The 23019-nt window shown below is 39.2% G+C and overlaps 1 non-coding gene across 1 annotated transcript; it reads left to right on the forward strand.

The window, feature by feature from the left end:
* The first annotated feature begins 344 nt into the window (after window positions 1-344).
* On the forward strand, window positions 345-451 carry LOC136311321 (U6 spliceosomal RNA). Its single transcript, XR_010726724.1, has one exon. It is a non-coding gene; the product is annotated as a U6 spliceosomal RNA (small nuclear RNA).
* Window positions 452-23019: the final 22568 nt, after the last annotated feature.

A 23019-nucleotide genomic window follows, 5' to 3' on the forward strand; every position in this document is an offset into this window, starting at 1 on the left:
GCAGAAATTGAGATATAGAGACTTGATCCAGGCCATTTGGAGCTAGTATTTGAGATAGTTGTTCCGACACGCAAGCCTATATTCTTCAATGCTTTAATATACTGCTTCTATGGAAGGATATCAAGAATAACAAAAACAAATTAAGCAAAAAACTTTATGTGAGCAAAGCAATCATGCCGTATTTATCATTGAAAATGGTATTTTTGAACTTGATCAATCACTTCATTTTAAATAGTTTTCAGATGTCTCCAAAATCCAGATGCAATTTTCACTGCTAAGCATAATTTGAAAGAAATCTTGTAACTGGTACAGGAAATTCCAAAGGGGTTTAAATTTGTAGATGTGCGCTCGCTTCGGCAGCACATATAGTAAAATTGGAACGATACAGAGAAGGTTAGCATGGCCCCTGAGCAAGAATGACACGCAAATTCGGGAAGTGTTCCATATTTTTGGGTATGCAACATAATTAAATGTCAAAATAACCTGGAGATGTTTTCTCTAAACATATGTACCCTGATTTATGAATGTCACCCCATTAAAATTAATTTTAAAAAAATTTGTAGATGTGAGGGGCACCTCCCATGATGACAACTTGGGAGACAAATATGCCAGGTTGATTGTTTTAAAAGTTTGTCATATTGTATTAGCAACGTGACTTTTAAAGAAATCATCTATAGAAACAGACACCAAGAAAAAGGTATATGATATATTTAAAAATATCACAGTGGCCAAGACATGGAAACAACCAAAAAGCCCTTCAATAAATGATTGGATAAAGACAATGTGGCACATATACTCTATGGAATACTACTCAGCCATAAGAAATGATGACATCAGATCATTTACAACAACAAGATGGGATCTTGATAACATTATATGGAGTGAAATAAGTAAATCAGAAAAAACCAAGAACTACATGATTCCATACATTGGTGGGACATAAAAATGAGACTAAGAAACATAGACAAGAGTGTGGTGGTTATTGGGGGTGGGGGTGAGGGGGGAGCACAGAGGGAAGGAGAGAGAGGGGAGGGGGGAGGGGGGAGGGGGAGGGGCCCAAAGAAAACTAGATAGAAGATGACGGAGGACAATCTGACTTTGGGTGATGGGTATGCAACATAATTGAATGATAAGATAACTTGGACATGTTTTCTTTGAATATATGTACCCTGATCTATTGATGTCACCCTATTAACATTAATAAAAAGTCAAAATTTAAAAAAAATAAAAAAATAAAAAAAACCTCTAAATGCACTACAAATGTGTGAAAAGTAAATGCCAAAAGAACAAAATATAGATAAACTCTAATAGAGTAAACTCTTTGAAGTCTTGGTTTACAGAATCATTGCTTTAGAAAGATTAAATTAAACACACTCACACAAGCATACAGAGGTTGGGAATTGCTAAATTGGATTAGACTTATATTAATTACATGTTCCATGGACACCCTAGATAACGTAAACAGGTGACAGACTAGGGAAGATATTTTTAATGTCTAAAACTTACCAGAATTTCTTAATCTAGAGTATGTGAGGAAGTTCTTCAAATCTGCTATTGAAAAACAATCAATCAATTATAAATAAACAGACAAAGAACTTAAGCTCTGGAAATCCAGATGCTTAATGCATATATCATATATACAAAAACTTTTTAAAACTCTTAACAAAACCTCAAATTGTTAAGCTTTTATGATCATCACATTAAAATTTAAAATAAGATTAAATCTTAGAACAGGGGTCCCCAAACTTTTTACACAGGGGGCCAGTTCACTGTCCCTCAGACCGTTGGAGGGCCGGACTATAAAAAAACTATGAACAAATCCCTATGCACACTGCACATACCTTATTTTAAAGTAGAAAAACAAAATGGGAACAAATACAATATTTAAAATAAAGAACAAGTAAATTTAAATCAACAAACTGACCAGTATTTCAATGGGAACTATGCTCCTCTCACTGACCACCAATGAAAGAGGTGCCCCTTCCAGAAGTGCGGCGGGGGCTGGATAAATGGCCTCAGGGGGCCGCATGCGGCCCGCGGGCGTAGTTTGGGGACCTCTGTCTTAGAAAGTTTGATAATAGGAGCAACGCTTTTGACAAGGCTATGAAGAATTGAGACCTCTTATCCAGCCGTGTTGGAAGGAGAAACTGGCACAGACATTCTGGAAAGCAAGCGGATGTGCTTTTCCTCAGCCATCAGCTATTGCTGCATTGTAATCCACTGCAAAGCCTCAGGGGCTGACATTTATTTCCCTATGATAGAGCATCTGCTGGAGCAGCTCTGCTGACCTCCACTGGGCTCCTCATGAATCTACCACTGTGAGTCAGCTCAGGTCGGGCAGGGAGTCTGTTTGAAACTGGGGTTTTATCCAGTCTGGGTGCTCACTGTGGGATGAGTTGAGGTCTTTCCTAAATCTCTCTCCTCCTTCTTGGACCATATGACCCACTAGACCCTAGTGACTAGGGCACGATCTCATCATGGCAATGGCAGATGCACAAGAGGGCAGTGCAAACACAGAAGGAGTCTTGGGTCCTGCACTCTGTCACTTCTGCCCACACTCCCTCGGCCAGAGCAAGTCATAGGGTAGCAAGTACACTCCCCTTTAAATGGGAAGAGCCGTCATGTTACAATAAAAAAAGGTGTGGAGAAAAAAAGATGACAGAATTGAGGATTCCATTTATTGCAGCACCTTTTTTATGAGTTAGCTACCCTATTTCTTGATATATATTTGAGAGCAACTTCCCTACATAGCTATCAGGAAATGAAAATTAAACAATGTATTGTAGCATTGTTTATGATAGTAAGTGTGAGCAGTTTAGGAAACCCTTACAAGAGAAGTGAATAACGAAAATATGGTCTACTACGTCATTAGTAGAATACAATGCGGTAGTAAAAAAGAATTGATTTAAATACAGCAGCATGAACAGATCTCAATAACTTAGTGTTAATTTTGAAAAGCCATAAACAGTCTTCCCTGTGCAATATCAGTTTGTAAATAACTGACATATAATCACACTATATATTTGTCACGGCAATTCATTACATAAACAAGCGTGGGTGCCACAGGGGAAGCGAGAAATAGGCCTGAGTGTGGAAAATTAAAGAGGGAGAAAAAAAATAGGTAAGTAAAACAAAAATGAGGATTTTGCAATAGATTGAGAATTTAATCAAATCAGTTCTGTAATCCTGTGATTTTTAAATGTAAAATTTTTATAACAAAAGACCCTAGAGAGGGGCCTAAATGTACTGAGCATTGTAAATTAAAAAGAATTGTGAAGAAACAAGGTTTTAAGTAGAATTTTGGAGTTATAGAGGTTCTGGTTTGAGAAAGGGTGTTCCAGGGAGGCCCACGTCATGGTCAAGGCAAGGAGAAGAATGTGTGAACATGTATGGCTTCTTCTGGCAGAAATTTAATGAAGCCTTGACAGGGTGTGACAATAGATGAGAGCACAAGGCAGAGTTCCTTGTGATCTGTCATTGGAGTTTTTATTTTTATCTTTCTGTAGTTTTGGGGACCTTTGGGAGCTTCGGTAGACAAACAGAACCCGGTAACAATGAGCACCTGGAAGAGATGTTCTTGAACATCTGCATGCCATTCATTCCACTACTGTCCTTCAGAAATCACAGGTCTCAGAGGTTCTGTGACACTTTCTTGGCCTGAGACACTGATAATAAGGAAAGTTTCCAAGAGTGTTAGTTATTCTCCCCCTAAAATATAAAGCAAACAAAGAAAAAGAACAAACAAAACCTTTCTTGGTATTGCAGGAAACAATATCAGCTATTCAACCCACATCGGGAGAAATTACAGAGGGGACAGGAATTGAAAATAGACCCTACATGGTTTTTCATTTTATCATCTCAGAGTCACACAGCTATTAACACCTGTTCTTTAATTAGAACCTTCATCCATTGAAAAAATATTGTTTTTTTAAAATTAATTTTAGAGAGAGAAAAGGGAGAGAGACATCGATTTGTTGTTCCACTTATCCATGCAGTTATTTCTTGATTCTTATATGTTGCCTTGATCAGGAATTGAACCCACAACCTTGGCATATCAGGATGACACTCTAACCTGCTCACCAGAGGATATTCCGGTTTTATAAAAATGTGCTTTTAGTCACTGTTGAAGAAATGTAAATTGGCAGGGAAAATTATGTAGGGTAATTTGACAGTGTGTTATTGTCTTGAAAATGTCAATATTTTTTAACTTAATAATTTAACACTCAGGAATTTTCTAATCCTAATTTCTAAAGAAAAAATTAAATATGAACCAAAATATGTATGCATAAAAATGTTCATTATAATATGATTGTAAAAATAAAAACTGAAAACTAGCTAAAGAGCAAGAACAAAGAATTAAAAGATTTAGCCTCTTTTGCTTGATGGACTGTTATTATGTCCAAACTATTTTAAATATTTAATAACATGAAAGAAACACTCTAAATATATTGATATGTCAAAAAGCAGGTTATATAGATATACCAAAATTGAGAGAAAAAAAATACTTAAATGTTAATATTGTTTGAGTGAGTCTACATGCTAAATAATTTTTTTTCTAAATTTTTTGTGACCATTAGTCACTTTAACAAAACAAAATAAATAATACAGGTTTTTCAAAATTATAGAACTGTATTGAAAATCTAAGTTAAATATTGTTGAGACTGGTAATTTAAATAATTTATAATCATTTTGTATTTATAACAATATATGTTTGAAATCCTCCAGACAATATTTCAGAATGGAAAATTTAGATATACATTCAGCCATGTTTTGGAAATTTTTCAAGACTATTTGAGGTATATATACTACCCAAATATAAAGGATTTAATTAAAAGGAAATGGCCAGATGAAAAGTGAATTTTACCTCCAAAGAATTAAAGAATATTGAAAAGGCAACAAAAGATATGTTTTTGAAAACATAGTCAAGTACCCTTTTTAAAAGGGTATTTATTCTAGTTTGTATACCAAGCGTCAGGATGGAGTCACATTCTAACTCACTCTTCATAGTATCCAGGGCACTTGTGGAGAATCAAGTGCACGTTGTGGTGTTTTTTAAATAATAGATAGTGAAATGAAGAAGCAGCTCTCTCCAGAAAGTAAGAGGAGAATTTAAAGAAATAAATAAAAGCTATGAAGGCGATGACCATAACCTATTAATTTCTGGCCACTTCCTGTTTTCTCTTCTTATCTCTTCCCCAGGGTTTTAAACAAAGTATTCCTCAAACAGGTAATATCACATTCAGCAGCGTAACCACCTGCAGAATTTCGATTAGCAGGTTCCAGAGTATATTTTCATTTGCAGAAACCAATCCTTTAATCGGCCAAGTAGAAAAATAAGCCACCAAGTATGACAAACCTCAAACACCAAGCGTTGACTTTTCTTGCTTAAGTGATAAATGGCAACAACCATCAGGTTTGACTTCAAGAAATGGAGCTGCGGACTCAAAACGGCAGCTTGATCACTAAGGTGCTCCAAGGAATGAACTTCAGTCCTGTATGTTCTTTTTTTAATTTAAAAACATTTTTTTCAATGACAGTTTATAGTCAATATTAGTTTGTATTAGTTTCAGGCATATAGCATAGTGGCCAGACAATCATATACTTTGCAGAGTGATCTCCTGATATTTCCAGTACCCACCTGGCACCATACACAGTTATTACAGTATTATTGACTCTATTCCCTATGCTGTACTTTACATCCCTGTGACTATTCTGTAACTGCCAATCTGTACTTCTTAACCCTTCCCTTTTTCACCCAGTCCCCAACCCCGTTTTCTTGCTCTGTTCTCTGTATCTATGAGTCTGTGTCTGTTTTACTTGTTCCTTTATATTTTTATTTAGATCCCACATATTTACAGTATTTCTGAGGTCAACATGTGTATCCCTGGGTTCCCTTGAGCATATGACAGTGACAAAGAACTCACCCTGGTGGTTTGCTTCATCAACACTGCAGGTTGGCAGCCTCGGAGACTGAGATTGTGCACTGTGGTTCTTAAGAAAGGAAAGGGGGCACAGTGGCTAAAGCGTGGACCTGGAACACGGAGGGTGCAGGTTTGAAACCCTGGGCTTGCCCCGTCCAGGCACATACTATGAGTTGATGCTTCCTGCTCTTCCTCGCCGTTCTCTCACTCCTCTCTATAAAATCAATAAATATTTTTTAAGAGAGAGAGAGAGAGAGAGGCCCTGGCCGGTTGGCTCAGCGGTAGAGCGTCGGCCTGGCGTGCGGGGGACCCGGGTTCAATTCCCGGCCAGGGCACATAGGAGAAGCGCCCATTTGCTTCTCCACCCCCCCCCCTTCCTCTCCTCTCTGTCTCTCTCTTCCCCTCCTGTAGCCAAGGCTCCATTGGAGCAAAGATGGCCCGGGCGCTGGGGATGGCTCCTTGGCCGCTGCCCCAGGCACTAGAGTGGCTCTGGTCACAGCAGAGCGACACCCCGGAGGGGCAGAGCATCGCCCCCTGGTGGGCGTGCCGGGTGGATCCCGGTGGGGCGCATGCGGGAGTCTGTCTGACTGTCTCTCCCCGTTTCCGGCTTCAGAAAAATACAGAAAAAAGAGAGAGAGAGAGAGAGAGAGAGAGAGAGAGAGAGAGAGAGAGAGAGAGAGAGAGAGAAAAGAAAAAGAAAGAAAAAAAGGAGGAACTTCTGTTAAGTGTCTGTAACAAGACAGCGTAAGCTGAGTTTTAACCGCTGGCCTTTCCCAGTGCCCACCGGACAGCACACACAGTTATTGGAGTGTTACTGACTCTGCTCCCTACGCTGTGCTCGGCATCCCCGTGACTGTTCTCTGACTACCAACCGCGCTCCTTCAACCCTTCACCTTTGTCACCCACCCTCAAACCTCCGTCCCTTAGCCTTATGGGGGGATCACTTTGTGAATTGTATACATATCTAACCACTATGTTATACACCTGAAACTAATATAAAATAATATTAGATGCCAGCTGTAATTTTAAAAACAAATTAAATTAAAATAAAAGCTGACATTTCCTGCCTTTTATTTGAATATCCTGCATTTTGAATGTGAATTACTTCCTGACTTTGGAAGAGGCTGTTTTTAATACCAGGGCTGCATCTGAATTTCAGTGTGGAATGTTTAACTCTGATATAGTGAATTCACTAGCCAAATAAATATATTTGATCACAAAAAAATTTTTTTGCTTCAGAAAGTGAACTCATGTTAAGGTACCAAGTGACCCTGACCAGCACCCCCTTCCCCATAAAAAAGGAAGAATATCTCTTCCCACTCGGACTTGGAAGTACCAGCCTGAAACCATGTGAGTGCAGCTGGATTGCTTCTGGATCTGTCAGAAGAACTAAGTAAAATAAATCATTTTGCAACACAATATACTTGTGTTGCATTTTCACCCAACTTTCCCAAGAGGCAAGACTTCTGTTGCCATGGAAGCGACAGGTACTAATTTCCCAGGAGCTCAGAGGCCTGGCCTGCACAATGATCCATTCAAACAGGGAGTGAACATTCAGCTCCGAGTTTTAAGTACCAATTCAGACTAGCAGGCATAAAAAAACACTCACCTCATAAGGCCATAAAAAATCATATGGAAACTTGGGAACTTCATAAATATAAGATGGGTCAGGACTGACTCAGGTCTAAAGGCCAAATAAGAGGCAGCTATGACCTTTGGCAATTTTTTGTTTGTTTGTTTGTTTGTTTGTTTGTTTTGGTAGTGAATGGGGATGCAACCACTATAGTTGCGTGAGTAGAATATATATTCTCAAAGATGCCATCCTTTTCCCCCTCAACATTGCCTTGGCATCCATTGAGATTTTACTTCTATAGTTAAGTTTGAAGATCATCCAGTATAGACAAGTTAAAATGAAGTAGATTTTGGCCCTGGCCGATTGGCTCAGCGGTAGAGCGTCGGCCTGGTGTGCGGGGGACTCAGGTTCGATTCCCGGCCAGGGCACATAGGAGAAGCGCCCATTTGCTTCTCCACCCCCACCCCCCTCCTTCCTCTCTGTCTCTCTCTTCCCCTCCCGCAGCAAAGGCTCCATTGGAGCAAAGATGGCCCGGGCGCTGGGGATGGCTCCTTGGCCTCTGCCCCAGGCGCTGGAGTGGCTCTGGTCCGGCAGAGCGACGCCCCGGAGGGGCAGAGCATCGCCCCCTGGTGGGCGTGCCGGGTGGATCCCAGTCGGGCGCATGCGGGAGTCTGTCTGACTGTCTCTCCCTGTTTCCAGCTTCAGAAAAATACAAAAAAAAAAAAAAAAAGAAGTAGGTTTTGTTAAGTAAGCAGCTGGAAAAGGAAGAGAAGAATTGCCCTCAACAAGAAAACTAATCAGACACAGAAGAACAAGATTTGTTTTCTGTCTCTAGTGGGAAAAGATAAAGAGTTGAATTGGCAAACGGAAGATTTGACTTGGACATCTTGAAGATGTTCACAGGTGTGTCACCTTTTAGCAGAGCTAAGTCCTTTAGATGCATCATAGGTGTGAATTTCAGCATCACAAATTCCAGCAGGCAGACAATGTGATTTTCTTTATTGCCATCATTGTCAGATCTCTGAGTTGAGTTCTTAGCTTGCTTCGTTTCTGACCTTTTTTTTTTTCAATTACTTTGGCCCATTTCCTCTAAGGGCTGGCTTGCTCTTCAGCCTCCCAGCATTTCTCCAGTTCTTGACTAAGCCTTCTACCTCTGGTTCAAAAACTAAGCTTAAATACTCTGGTGTCCCTGAGACATCTCTGGAACCCTTCTGAACTCATGCCTTTTTAATCTCAAGCAATTTCCTCCATCTAATTTTTATTTAAATGCCACCCACTCTTCAAAGTATTTCTCCCTGATCCTGCTCAACGAGAAAGAAATGTTCTTATCTGAATTCACAGTTTGTCCCTCTCCTATGGACTTTATCACCTTCTGCTGCCAGACACATTCAGCTGCCATACTTGACATGGCACTTGTACAGGTGGGGCCCTTGTTGACAGCTGACATCTGCATGATCAGGGTAATGTGCACTCTCATTGACTCTTAGCTGTGTCCTCTGGGTTGTCTTGCTTTTCTATACCACCTCTGCCTTCTGCCCCGGCTTCTAATACATTATATCCATGCCTTCTTCTGCTGCTGTAAACTCTTTGAGGGAAGATAAATGTTTCAGTTTGGTAGCGCATTCAATTCCCTGAACAGAGTTGGCAATCAAAAATAGTTTTTAAATGAATCCTCAGGTAAAATAAGACTAAGCCACAACATTTTTTATGGTATGAAAAGGCAGAAGGTATCATTCATCATTGGCACATAAATACAATTCACTTGCCAGCATTACTATCTTCTGCCTACTCCCTAATGCCTACTTAAAGTCTCATAATTTTTAATTTGAAAGTGAACCAGCGGGGTACTTTGGTGTTAATTTGTGAAGAATAAAAGCAAATAAAATTATTCAAACTGCTTTTCTACCACTGACAGTTAATAATATCACTGTCACAAAGCACATTTCAAAGGCATTTGAGAAATCCATCTTTTCCTTGATTTAACATTACATTTTCATTCCGATTTCCTCTCAGGAGGATTAAACCTCAGCAGCCACTTTGTTACTGTTGTGCTCCTCCACTGCACTGATACAAAACCAGAAATAATAAATACAGTATAAGAATACTTACGATTCACAAGGACCAGATCCTGAGAACTCCATAAAATCTAGATTACTATAGGGCATCATGGCACAAAGAGTTGGCTTTTGTTTCAGAATCATTTAGTGAAAACAAAATAAAATAAAAGCAACAAGCTACTCTTACCCTATTGTGGATACTGAAAAACAAACAAACAAACAAACAAAAATGTATCACTTTAGAAGACTTAGTTTGTGAGAATAGAGAACAGCAGAAAGCTGTTAGGCTGTAGATGTTGGTTGGAGAGCTTCGCTTCCGTCCTAGTTTGCACCAGCTGTCCAGAACATGAACTCGCTTTCTTATCTTCACAAAGTTACAAATGAATATTTGAGATACCCATGAAGTCATTGGCAAACTGCTGAAACTATAAATATTAATTAATGCTACAAATGCCAGAGACCTGCTGTTCAGGCAGCCACCAAGTTAGCACTAACTTAGGAGTTCTCCATGTTTAAATGGTTGTTGCTACTATGACCCCTCCCCGCCCTTCATGACTCCCCAAACTCCTAAATGACTCTGAATCTCCTGGAGTCTAATGTTCAAAGGCACTCAGACCTTGGACTTTAGGAAATGAGAAGGTTCAGAGGGGCTGAATTCTGGATTCACTTTCGTAGTCATGATTCTCAGAGCATAGACCACATTCAAGTACATGTTCTTGTTCCCCACACCTGACCTACTGAACTACTGGGTCAGCTGGGGAATCGGCATTTTTAACTCATGCTTCAAATAATATTTTAAATTTTAAAAAATTGTAGTACTAGAATCCTAGCCACAACAATCAGACAAAAAGAAGAAATGGAAAGCATCCAAATTGGAAAGGAAGAGGTAAAACTGTCATTATTTGCAAATGACAAGGTGACTTTGCAATCATGATGGGTTCTAAGAAGGGGTTATTTTTGCCCAACTCTGTCTTCGCAAATAGCACATTTGTGAACGTTTCTGCTTTATTTACTGTCAGCAGCTTTGAATAATAATGGCAATAAAAACTTCTATTCAGAGGCCCTGGTTAGTTAGATCAGTTGGTTTGAGCACCATCCCCACACACCACGGTTTCAGGCTGAACGTTCAATCCCTGGTCAGGACACCTACAAGCATCAACCAATGATGCATGAATAAATAGAACAACAAGTTGATGTTTCTCTCTCTCTTAAAAAAAAAAAAACCTTCTATTCACATTTAAAGCCAAATAGTTTTTCACTTAGAGCTCAACTCTTCTATTTTAGAGAGGAATTGAAAATTTCTGTTTTTCAAATAGCACTTTACAAACATCAGAGGATTTCCTGAATTGACTTTTATGCAGCTAATGGTTTCTTCAAGTTAGTTAGGTGATTGCTAGCAATTAATTAGTAAGGCTAACATTGTTTTTATTGATCAGCCTGACATCAGTGATTGACAGCATTAATGTAATTGCTTTATTTCTCAGAAATTCTGGGTGTAAGAACCTAATAGTACTGGGAAACAGTTGGGAGATAAAGAAAAATAGATTATGTGCTTTAAACTGGGCCAATTACTTTAATAAGCTGCCTGTGCTTTAATAACTGAATTAAGGACTGAGGTTTCCTTTTTGTGGGCTCCAAAGAACTTTTTTTTCTGTCCTTTCCCTGGTCTCAGCATGAAGATGAGCCTCCGCGGATGGCAGAAAAGATGTGAGTCTACGATCCGAGGACCAACACCTGCCTTACTTTTCAATTACCATCACCATGAGCAATCAAGGAAACAGTTTATCACCAAAAACTGAAAATTCAAAATTCACTGGCTACATGTAACATCTTTTCTGGTGAAACCAGAGACCAAAAGAAAAGGAAGGACAAGTTTGCTCCGCCTTCTTCAGCTCTGAAGTTTCAATAAGTTGTGTATGTTAGCTCCTCGTTACCATTCAGATGTGGAATGAATACTGGTGGTGTCCCAGAATTTGTCTGGGCCTGGCTAAAATATTATTCCATTAAGTATCCTTGTACAAAAGTTGTTAGGAAGAGAAGGTAAACCCTAAGGCTCATCAGGCCTGTCTTGTGACCATGCCAGAGTTCCAGGAGTTTCTCTGGGAATTAATGCAGTAGAAACTTTGTTGTACTTGACCTACTCCTGCAGAATGATGGTTCTTTATAGCACCCTTCAAAATAACTAAGTTAAACCTTTGTAATTACCAGAGCTGTTACAAATTTAAAAATATGTTGTCTTTCACTTAAAATGATTAGGAAATTAAGTATAGGGCTTGGGGTTTTCGTGGGTTTTTTTTGTTTGTTTTTTTTTTATTTTTGATATTTGCTCAGGGCGTGATAACTCTTCTAAAAAAGGTCCAAATAAATGTTTCAAGCTATTTATAACAAACATAAAATTGCATAACTGTTCCATTAAAATTACCATTTATTAAAAGCATACTGGCTTCCAGATACTTTTCAAAGCAATCTGAACACAGGTTGGAGCAAAAGTAGGTTTACCATTTTATGGTAAAAGTAGGTTTTACCATAAAACACAGAGTTTATTCTTATATTATCAATATTTTAATTTTTTAATTAATCTTTTTAGAGCGAGAGGGAGGGAAAGAGAGAAAGAGAGAGACACAGAGGGAGAGAGAGACAGAGAAACATCAATTTGTTTTTCCACTTATTTGTGTATTCATCAGTTGATTCTTCTATGTACCCTGACCAGAAATTGAACTCACAACCTTGGTGTGTTGGGATGATGCTCTAACCAACTGAGCTACCTGGCCAGGGCTATTCTTGTATTATTATTTATTAATTTTTATAATGTTTTCCATAGGAACAACTATGAACCTACTTTTACCCCACCCTGTATATTATCTTCAGTTTTTACTACAACAACCTGACAAATCATAGCCCAATTGCACAGATGAGGAAACTAATAAAATAAACAACCGACACAAGGTCAGGCAGGTAACAAGGGGGCAAAACCAAGATTCTGTCAGCTCCCTAATCCAGTGTCCATTTTGCTAAAACAGATTGCATCTTGGTCCCATCTGAAGTTCTTGTGCTGAAAGGTGGTAATTGTCCCCTTGCTCTGCTTTAACTGTTAGAGATTTGGGGTTGCTGGTAGTGATGGTGTTACCAAAAAGGAAAGGAAGATGGTGGTTAAGATTTTAGGTATCTAGCCAGCCTCGCTGGGTTTGAATCCTGGCCCTGACCTTTCCTAGCTCTGTGTCCTTACCTGTATAACTCGGCTTCTCAGTGCCTCTATTTTCTCTTCTTTAAAGTGAACATAGTGCCTGACCTGTGGTGGCGCAGTGGATAAAGCGTCGACCTGGAACACTGAGGTCGCCGGTTCAAAACCCTGGGCTTGCCTGGTCAAGGCTCATATGAGAAGCAACTACATGTTGATGCTTCCTCCTCCCCCAACCCTTCTCTCTCTCTTTGTCCTCTTTCTAAAATCAATGAAATAAAAATTTTCAAAGGAATAAAAATTGAAATGAACATAGTAACCATTTGCCTCACAGGGCTGTTGCGGGGGATTAATTAAATTAAGCAGCGTTCCTCAAACTTCAATTTGTGTACACATCTCCTGGGAGTCTAGTGGCTCCAGTTCTAGCTGAGATAGAGCCTGTGGTTCTGCATGCAGGATACAAAAGACAGTGGCTGACACGGAGTGAGTTTTCAGTATATGTCAGCTATGATCATTTAATTATCAGAAAAGGGAAGATTACTTGGAGAAAACACTACTTTCAAATGGGTTTTTCAGGGAAAGGTAATTGAAGGGATTCTGTTCATTGTGCAGGCCAACCCACCATGACAGAACTTTTAAAAAGTTTCACCAGTGCATGGCTGAAGGGCTAGACATAGGTCACCTCCTTACTGGAAGTGATATCATTTTGAAGATGCAGTTAGAAGGAATGTGGCTGTGATATAGCCTCCTAAAAAGCAATTAATTTATTGCACATATTTATTAAGCATCTTATGCTTTACCAATTGAAGATTTGGGGTCAATTAAACATATCATATATGTCAAGCATTAAACTCCCTTACAGTTCATTATGTTATTCCCTATCTGTTCCCTTCAGTTCTTCCATTTTGATATCCATTGTACGTACGTCATTCTTCTGCACAATTCTTGAGCACATTCACTTTCTCACCCACCCCACCTATTGTTATTGAGTACCCAAATCATATATATTGCACAGCTCTTAGCATTGTATGTGTTGGGAAAACCTAATTAACAGGTAATTAGCCATAATTGACGTGGTCTGTGGCATTTGAAAAGTTTCCTATTTACTGCCACAAAATAAAATCTTTTATGCTTATGTGCCCAGCATACCTGCAAGCAAATAAAAGAAAGGATATCTAGCCACAATAACATGAATCAACCTTCAACTAAGCACTGGTAACTTTACATCTGTGTTTAACACTATAATCTAAAAGTGTTAGAGTCTCAGCTGAAAGCAAACTTCCCAGTAGCTCCAATGAAGGAGGGCGTTATTTTTCACATATCAGACACAAAACCAAAAGTTACAATGAACATAAGAATTTGACTTAGATGATCTGAGAGTGTGGCTTTATTAAAGGTGGACCATAGAACAGTTCTCAGAGGAAATGAAGGAAAGAGCAAATAGTCAATGTTTACCAGGCTTCTTCAAGGAAAGGCCAGGGCACACAGGCTTTTATTTCACATGCACAAGTGCTTACACAGCACTTTTCTCTTTGGAGGTAAAAATGTAGGTATAGTTAAGGTGTAGATAATAGATACGACACCTATCTGTTATTAGAGAAAGAATTTTGACTCAGAACCAGGAAAGCCAAGATTCTAATTCTCATTGCTTTAAATCCATGATCTTAATTAAGCAAGTCATCTTATTTCCCTTGGCCCAAGTTTAGTAATCTGTTAAACTTGTGCAATGGCATGTGACTTTTATCCATCAAAGACTATTCTGAGTATAAAAACAAGTGATAAAAGGTGTACATATATATTTGCACAAAAAGCACCATACATTTTGATCACTTTCAAAATCACCACCAAGGTTTTTGGGAGATTTCAGTTCTTATTATTGACTCATTTTACTGTGATTAGTCTTACAGCATTACTACCACCCATAATACATATATTGGTAGTTAATTGCTTTACTTGCTCTAACCTTCAAGTTTCTCATTTTGGAACCAAGAATACTAGGTTGAACTTCTCTTACATGTACATGGAGCAGTGAAGTTAATAGAGGAAACCCCTCCCGTTTTAGTCTGTGTTGACTATGTAATTCATTGTGATAAAGAACCTTTGACCATAGTAAAGTTCTTCTTGATTGCTAAAGCAGTTTCAAACTTCAAGTGTAAGGTTATTACCCTTTCTGAAGAAAAAAATAGAGCAGAGATGAACTTTTGCTTCAAATTGCTTTTACTTTAGGGACAAATAAGTTATATGTTGTTCTATTTCTATGGGTGTTTTTTTTCATTGGATCTCTGTGTTACATAAATCTAATAAGGGACTTTTATTTATTTCTATTGATTTCTGTTGAATTTATTAGGGTGTCAAAATTATATAGGTTTCAGGGGTACAATTATATATAAATTATCTGTATATTGTAATAATGTGTATTCACCACCCCAAGTCAAGTCTCCTTCCATCACTATTTTATTCCCTCTTTCCCCTTTTCTACCTCCCCCACCATCTTTCCCTCTGTTGTCTGTCCGTGAGGGCCTTTCTTTCTTTCATTTTCTTTCTTTCTTTCTTTCTTTCTTTCTTTCTTTCTTTCTTTCTTTCTTTCTTTCTTTCTTTCCCCCCCCTCTCTCTTTCTTTCTTTCTTTCTTTCTTTTCTTCTTTCTCTCTCTCCTTTTTTGTTGTTGTTTAATAAGAAACTTTTAAAGTCACAAAGCTTGTTTTTCCAACTCAGAGTCTTCTCTGATAATTCATCTAGTTTAGGTTCTCTGTAATTATACGGCATTGATAGTCTCTTCTCAATGTACTCGTATTATTTTCATGTCAATTGCCAGAATTCTTCAAGGAAGGATAAGCTGGGCCTTCATTTCCCTCTGCTACTTCTTGGTGATTGTTTGAAGAGTACTGTAAAGACATTTTTTAATTCCTCTCACTTCGAGGTAAGCCTTTATAAATGGTGGTCATAATGCAGAAAGCAGAGCCCTGTGCTGTGAATGACGTTGTTTCATAAAAATGTCAGTGATTATTAATTTAAAGAAGATTTGTTAGGCAAGCGGCAAGACTTGATAAGCCTCATTTCTTTGACCATATTCATTTTTACCCTGGAATATAAATTTTACTAATCACTATTTCAAACTGCATTTGCCTGTTACTCAGTTACAACAATGTTCATTTCAGTTAGTTCAAGTTTGTGGGATGTGAAATGTTTTCTTATTCATCAAGATGTTACTAGAAAAATGCTGTCCAGAGTTCTAGGCATTTCTGAGAAAACAGGGCTCTCCATTAAAGATTGAAGAGCACTTCCAAGGACACTTTCTCAAATCTGTGTACCTATGTAGTCTAAAAATTTATAATCTCAAGGAAAATAACTTATTGTCAAATATCTTCTCACTGAAAATTTATAATTCTAAGGGACGGTCCCATTAACTTACATTATGATTTAAATTTGTTCAACTGAACCACCCAGAACACAGAGCTGTTTTGAAGCAGTACCCCACCAATCCCAAAGACTGGTAAACTGCAAGCAGTATTTCTTCCCAGCACCAAATTCTCACAACTTGCTTTCAAATGCTACAAATGTCCTCTGAGGCTCCTCTGTGCATCCAAAGGTCAAGAAACTGGCATTTCAATATCAACAATATAACTTTGAAAGCTAGCAGAAGGATAAACACAGTGAGTTGCCTGTCCGATCTTAATTTTTTTTTTTTTTTTTCATTTTTCTGAAGCTGGAAACAGGGAGAGACAGTCAGACAGACTCCCGCATGCGCCCGACCGGGATCCACCCGGCACGCCCACCAGGGGCGGTGCTCTGCCCACCAGGGGGCGATGCTCTGCCCCTCCTGGGCGTCGCCATATTGCGACCAGAGCCACTCTAGCGCCTGAGGCAGAGGCCACAGAGCCATGCCCAGCGCCCGGGCCATCTTTGCTCCAATGGAGCCTTGGCTGCGGGAGGGGAAGAGAGAGACAGAGAGGAAAGCGCGGCGGAGGGGTGGAGAAGCAAATGGGCGCTTCTCCTATGTGCCCTGGCCGGGAATCGAACCCGGGTCCTCCGCACGCTAGGCCGACGCTCTACCGCTGAGCCAACCAGTCAGGGCTGCCTGTCCGATCTTGACAAGTACTATGACTCTTGCAATGTGAGGCTTCCCAAGTGAAAACAACAGATGTTACTATCTGCTTCGGGGAAGAGATCCTGGCAGGTCACAGCCAGAATCAGAACGAGCATCTTAAACTCCTTTAAAAAAAAGCTATCAGACGAAGAGGATCTAAATCCAGAAATTATAGCTACCCTCAGAATTCCTATCACAAACCCTGAAAATGGACAAAGTTAAATGCCAGTCTTTGGAGACGTATTTCTGAACCACAGATATATTTGTGTCAGTCAGTGCTGCCACTGAGTTTTAAGTGGACTTGAACCAAGAGTGAAGAAGAATAGTTTTTAATGAAGGCTCTAAAGAGAAGTTTATGCCTGACCAGGCGGTGGCGCAGTGGATAGAGCGTCGGACTGGGATGCGGAAGTACCCAGGTTCGAGACCCCAGAGGTCGCGCGCGGGCTCATCTGGCTTGAGCAAAGAGCTCGCCAGCTTGGACCCAAGGTCGCTGGCTCCAGCAGGGGGTTACTCGGTCTGCTGAAGGCCCGTGGTCAAGGCACGTGTGAGAAAGCAATCAATGAACAACTAAGAAGTCGCAAGGCGCAACGAGAAACTGATGATTGATGCTTCTCATCTCTCTCTGTTCCTGTCTGTCTGTCCCTGTCTATCGCTGCCTCTAAAAAAAAAAAAAAAGAGAAGTTTACACTTAATAACAAAACCTTCTCTCAAACCTTGCTGAAGTGGTTGTTTAAAATACATATATCCATTCAAATACATCTTTCTAAAGCTAGACTGCCTAAACAGGTTCTGATAAATTCTAGGCTCTTCTAGAGGAAAGAGTTTGAATCACTCATTCATTTTCCCCTTTCACAGCACCAAGCAAAATGGCTTGCCCACAGTGGTGCGCAATTTCTATTCATTGAATAAAGGATGCTCTATCATTCCCAGGCTGAAAAACCAAGAATAGACCCCGAGGTTATGCCTATTCTATTTAAGTTAAAACTCTACTTCATCCTGTTCTCCACCATTCTTTCCTACTTCTCTGAGACTTATATGCTTATGGAGTTCTTACTACCAGGATTGAGCTCCTTCTTTCATTTTGTCTTCTCAATTCAACCACTGTCACGTCCAAATTAAGTCCTACTTTGTCCATAAATTCTTCACCTACTGCTTAGTCCACAAAGCTCTCTATGTGATAGTTTCATCCTTAGAATGATTCTCACTTAGTTCTTCTTTAATTGCCCAATGTATTTTTTTAATTGGCTTTAAAAGCCAATTGTAAGCTTGTGATACAATCAGAGTGCAAGTGTCTTGAGGGTCAAAACCAGGTTTCCTTGGCTCTCTTTCCTGCAGGTCCTGGCCAGAAGGAAAGAATGAGTATAAATATTCACATAAATGAATGTGAATAAGGGTATTGTGGTACCTGAAGCACTGGACTAAAAGATTCTTGTGAAGCCAGGACAGCCCCATTAACTTGAGAATTCAGTTCACTTCCATTAATTAATAAATCAGGCTCAGAGATAGGTTCAGATAGTGAGAGTTACTCTAAATGGGACAGAGGTGTGATTAAAAAAATTGCAAACTTTTAATAATATATGACCATAGAACCACAGGATTTTGGGGTTTTTAAAAATTCTTCATTGATACCAATCTCTCTCTTTTCTGAAAAACCAGATGTGCCCATTGTTGTATTACAAGGCTTGAATTGACATTGATGTGTAAAATTATCTTTTAAATTACTGGGGAACATATGCAATTTTTTTTTTTGGAGAATGAGTTTTGCATTGTTGAGAATGAGAGCTCTACATTCTATTTCAAACTGTCTTTTGGCTATACCTGTGACCCCAAAGATCAAGACAGGAAAAAGGTAGGATTGCCTTCTACCTAGTTTATCCTTCCCACTGATTCAACTAAAATTTCCACGTGGAGGAAAGTGAGGTGATTTTGCTCAAATCCAAAAGCTTCTGACATTGACCCCTGCTGAAGGGAGTCAACCGGACAATATTTAACTCCATCCCTACAAGAGGATAAGGAATGATGGGTTATATACATTGGATTGGTAAGAGATGCAAAGGAATAGCTCTTTAAATCACACAATAAAAAGCAATTAAAGTGCAGGGCTAGTGGCAGAGTTGTATTGCTTCTAAAATTTCTTTAAGAATCTGAACCCCACATTGAAAGTTCACTCATATTGTTTCCCATTTCTAAATTTCTTTTCACTAATATTTCTGACTTGAGATGGAAAGATGAATTAAAAAAAAACAAAAAATCAAAGTTACCAGAATCTTACTCATGGTTTGATCAGAAAAATATAAAGCCTGATGGAGTTGTCAGAAATCTGCTGAGGCAGATAAGAGGAAGAAAAGGATCTGTGTCCTGGAACAGACACTCAGAGCTACATTAGAGTGGCAGGCAGCGCTTTACAACTGGTCCTCCATGACCAGCACCATCTAGGTTTAAAAGATCTAGATAGAGGAGAGAGCTACTGATGCTCCAAGCAACGTCAAGAGAAGGCTAACATTTTAGTCAATCCTTCAGGGCTGACTGAAGAAATAATAGGTTTATTCAAATTGCTTGTGTATTATGCTATGAAAACTTCTACAAGCATGCACAGATGGGCTTCAATTTGGACAGCTCTGTGGCTGCATATTAAAGACCTTTGATTTCAATATTCAATAATGAACAAAACTACTGGTGGGTGTCCTCCTGAGTCATAATGTAATTAGGGAGGATTGGCTGAGTCTAGCTCTCATTTCCTTTCTTTGTTGAATATTTTCTCTCAACCAGATGTACCTAGGCGGAGAATACAACAATGAATCATTGTATATGTGGTGGAGAAAACCAAGGTGATTTTGTCAGAAGGAAAGCAACACTGATTAGAGTCAAATATAAATTACTGGGTCTTCTAGAATAGATAAATTCTAGGTTTCCATGGTCCTCCAAATAAGCTAAAACTTTGCTGCAATAATACATAGTTTATGTCCTGGCTGATAGCTTGGTTTGTTGGAGCGTCATCTCGGAGGGTGGAGATGGCCAATTCGATTGCCAAGTCAGGGTACATACAGGAGCAGCTGGATGTTTTTGTCTCTCTCTCCCTGCCACTCTCAATAAATCAGTAAATAAAGAAATAAAACCATTTACTGAGCACCTCCACTCTCTACCAATAGGCTCAGTCCCATGCTGGTCATAAATAACTCTAAAGGTAGAGTTGAACACTGGGCTTTAGCACTATCTACCTCTTGGGTATCTCAGTTATGGCTGCTAATTACTTAGGCTGGTGATTCCTGAGTTAGGGCTTTTCTTCATGATCCTGGAAATACTGTTGCCTGAATGGCAGGGAAGATTTCTGTGTGCTTTGCATCCTGTACCTTTCTCCCTCTTCTAAAAAAAAAATTGAATTTATTACAATGACACTTACTAACATAATTATACAGGTTTTAGTTGCCCAATTCTGCAACATATCTCTGGAAATTGTACTGTGCGCTCACTCCTCTCCCTCCCAAGACAGGTCTTCAGCCATCACCATTTATATTCCATACCCTCCTCTATCTTTCCCCTCCCTGGTAATCACTTCACTGTTGTCCATGGTCATGAGGTTTTGTTATTTTTTTTTGTCCTTTTTTGCTCTATCCTTATACCACCCTTGCTCAGCACCCCCACACACAGAGCTGCCAGCCTGCTCTTTATACATGAGTCTGTCTCTATTTTGCTTGTTAGTTCATTCTGTTCATTAGATTACATAGATGAGTGAAATCATATGGTACTTGTTTTTCTATAACTGGTTTATTTCACTTAGCAAGATGATCCTCAGGTTCATCCATGCTGTCGCAAAAGTAAAGATTTCCTTCTTTTTCATAGTAGTATTCCACTATGTAAAAAGTACCATAGCTTTTTTTCTTTACTTATCAACTCATGGGTATCTCTTGTAGCAACAATTTTTTCTAATATATTTCTTCAGGCAAAGGAAATGAGAGAAAAGATAAATAAACTGGACAACATCAAACCAAAAAGGTTTTACACAACAAAGGAAACAATCAACAAAATGAAAAGACAATGCACTAAATGGGAGGATATATTCACTGATACATTTGATGAAGGATTAATATCCAAAATTTATAAAGAACTTATAACACTCAACAAAATAACGAACAACCAACTTTAAAAGTGGGCAAAAGACATGTACAGACAATTTTGAAAAGAGGATGTACAGATGGCAATAGACATATGAAAAGATACTCAACATCACTAATCATCAGAGAAATGCAAATTAAACCACAATGAGATATCACCTTACACCTGCCAGAATGACAATTATCAATATGTCAACAAACAAGAAGTACTGGCGAGGGTGTGGAGGAAAGGGAAGCCTCCTGCACTGCTGGTGGGAATGCAGACTGGTGCAGCCACTGTGGAAAACAGTATGGAGTCACCTCAGAATATTAAAAATGGAAATGCCTTTTGACCCAGAGATCCCACTTCTGGGAATATATCCTAAGAAGTCTGAAACACTAATTCCAAAATATATGTGTACCCCAATGTGCATTGCAGTGTTGTTTACAGTAGCCAAGATCTGGAAACTGCCTGTACCTTTCTCAGTTAGCGAACTGCATTGTTTTAGTTGAGTTGCTTTAAACCCAAACTGGCTTTCCTTTTGTTCCTTTCTGTCCCCAAGTAAAACCATAGTGTGGCCCCAATTCTTCACCCTTTCTTCTGTGCACTTCCTTTTCAATGTAATTTTGCAGTTATTTCCTTCAAGTGGTGAAGTCCATTTCCCCAGCCTTGGACTTGACTTCCCTTTTGATCTGCTTTTCCCAATAACATGTGAAGAAGTAAATATATAGAATGATAGCTCTAAGCTTTGTGCTAAGAGACCACGGACACTTTGGCTTTCTCCATTGCTCCCTTACCTTTATCATGGGAACAAGAGCAGGCTACCACATGGAACAGAGCCAAGTGAGCTCAGGTATCCCATCCAAGGTCCCAGGGAGGATCTACACAAAATCATCAAAGTCACACAGCTGATTGAAAGTGAAACTGATTGAAGCCACCCGGATGACTCTTGCAGGAGGGAGGAAATGATAGTTGTTTTAAATCACTGTGTTTTGGAGTGGTTTGAATATGGCAATATCTAACATGCAAACATGATGGCTTATTTTCAGTTCTGAACTCTGGTGTATACTCTGATAAAATCCCTGCTTGAATGTGAGCTATTATCTTCTGCTCCCAGCATAGTATCTAATATTCAGTACTTCTCATAACATAATTATTAAATTATAACATTAAAATTACACAGTGAACATTTGGATTGCTCTCTAACTTGCAGTCAGATCTAAGTTTATTTTTTATTAATCAAAAAAAATGGAGCATGTCCCTTTTGTATTTTTTGGAGCATGCCCCTTTTGTATTTTTTTTTTGTATTTTTCTGAAGTTGAAAACCGGGAGGCAGTCAGACAGACTCCTGCATGCGCCCAACTGGGATCCACCCGGCATGCCCACCAGGGGGCGATGCTCTGCCCATCTGGGGCGTTTCTCTGTTGCAACCAGAGCCATTCTGGCGCCTAAGGCAGAGGCCATGGAGCCATCCTCAGTGCCCAGGCCAACCCTGCTCCAATGGAGCCTTGGCTGCGGGAGTGGAAGAGAGAAACAGAGAGAAAGGGGGGGGGGCTGGAAAAGCAAATGGGTGCTTCTCCTGTGTGCCCTGCCAGGAATCAAACCCAGAATTCCTGCACACCAGGCTGATGCTCTACCACTGAGCCAACTGGCCAGGGCTCCTTTTGTATTCTTTTTTTTTATAGGCTTATACAATCCTTTTGTATTCTTAATTTTATTTCCTGTTTGTTTCATTTTTCACTTAGACATAAATGAATAATTTGAAATGTTTTTAAAATCCTTTAGTACAGGAATTTGAAAAGTAGAAAAAAAACACAAGAACAAAAGGGCAAATAATCCAAAAGCAAATGAGAATAGGTTTGCCTTGATCTTAAGAATTTGATGATGAAATTCTGAGTCACAAAACAATTGTGAAGAGTATTATTGCATGACAACAAATTCTTATACTATTATGTGGTTGCAAATAGTTTTTACCTGTTCCACATTATATGCATTATAATATCTTTTGATTTTTCTTGAACCTTCATTCAAAAGCCTAGGCATTAAAAGTAACTATGGCCTGACCAGGTGGTGGCGCAGTGGATAGAGCATCGGATGGGGATGCGGAGGACCC

Source organism: Saccopteryx bilineata, chromosome 7 (genome assembly GCF_036850765.1).
Source record: "Saccopteryx bilineata isolate mSacBil1 chromosome 7, mSacBil1_pri_phased_curated, whole genome shotgun sequence".
In the NCBI taxonomy this organism is placed as follows: Eukaryota; Metazoa; Chordata; class Mammalia; order Chiroptera; family Emballonuridae; genus Saccopteryx; species Saccopteryx bilineata.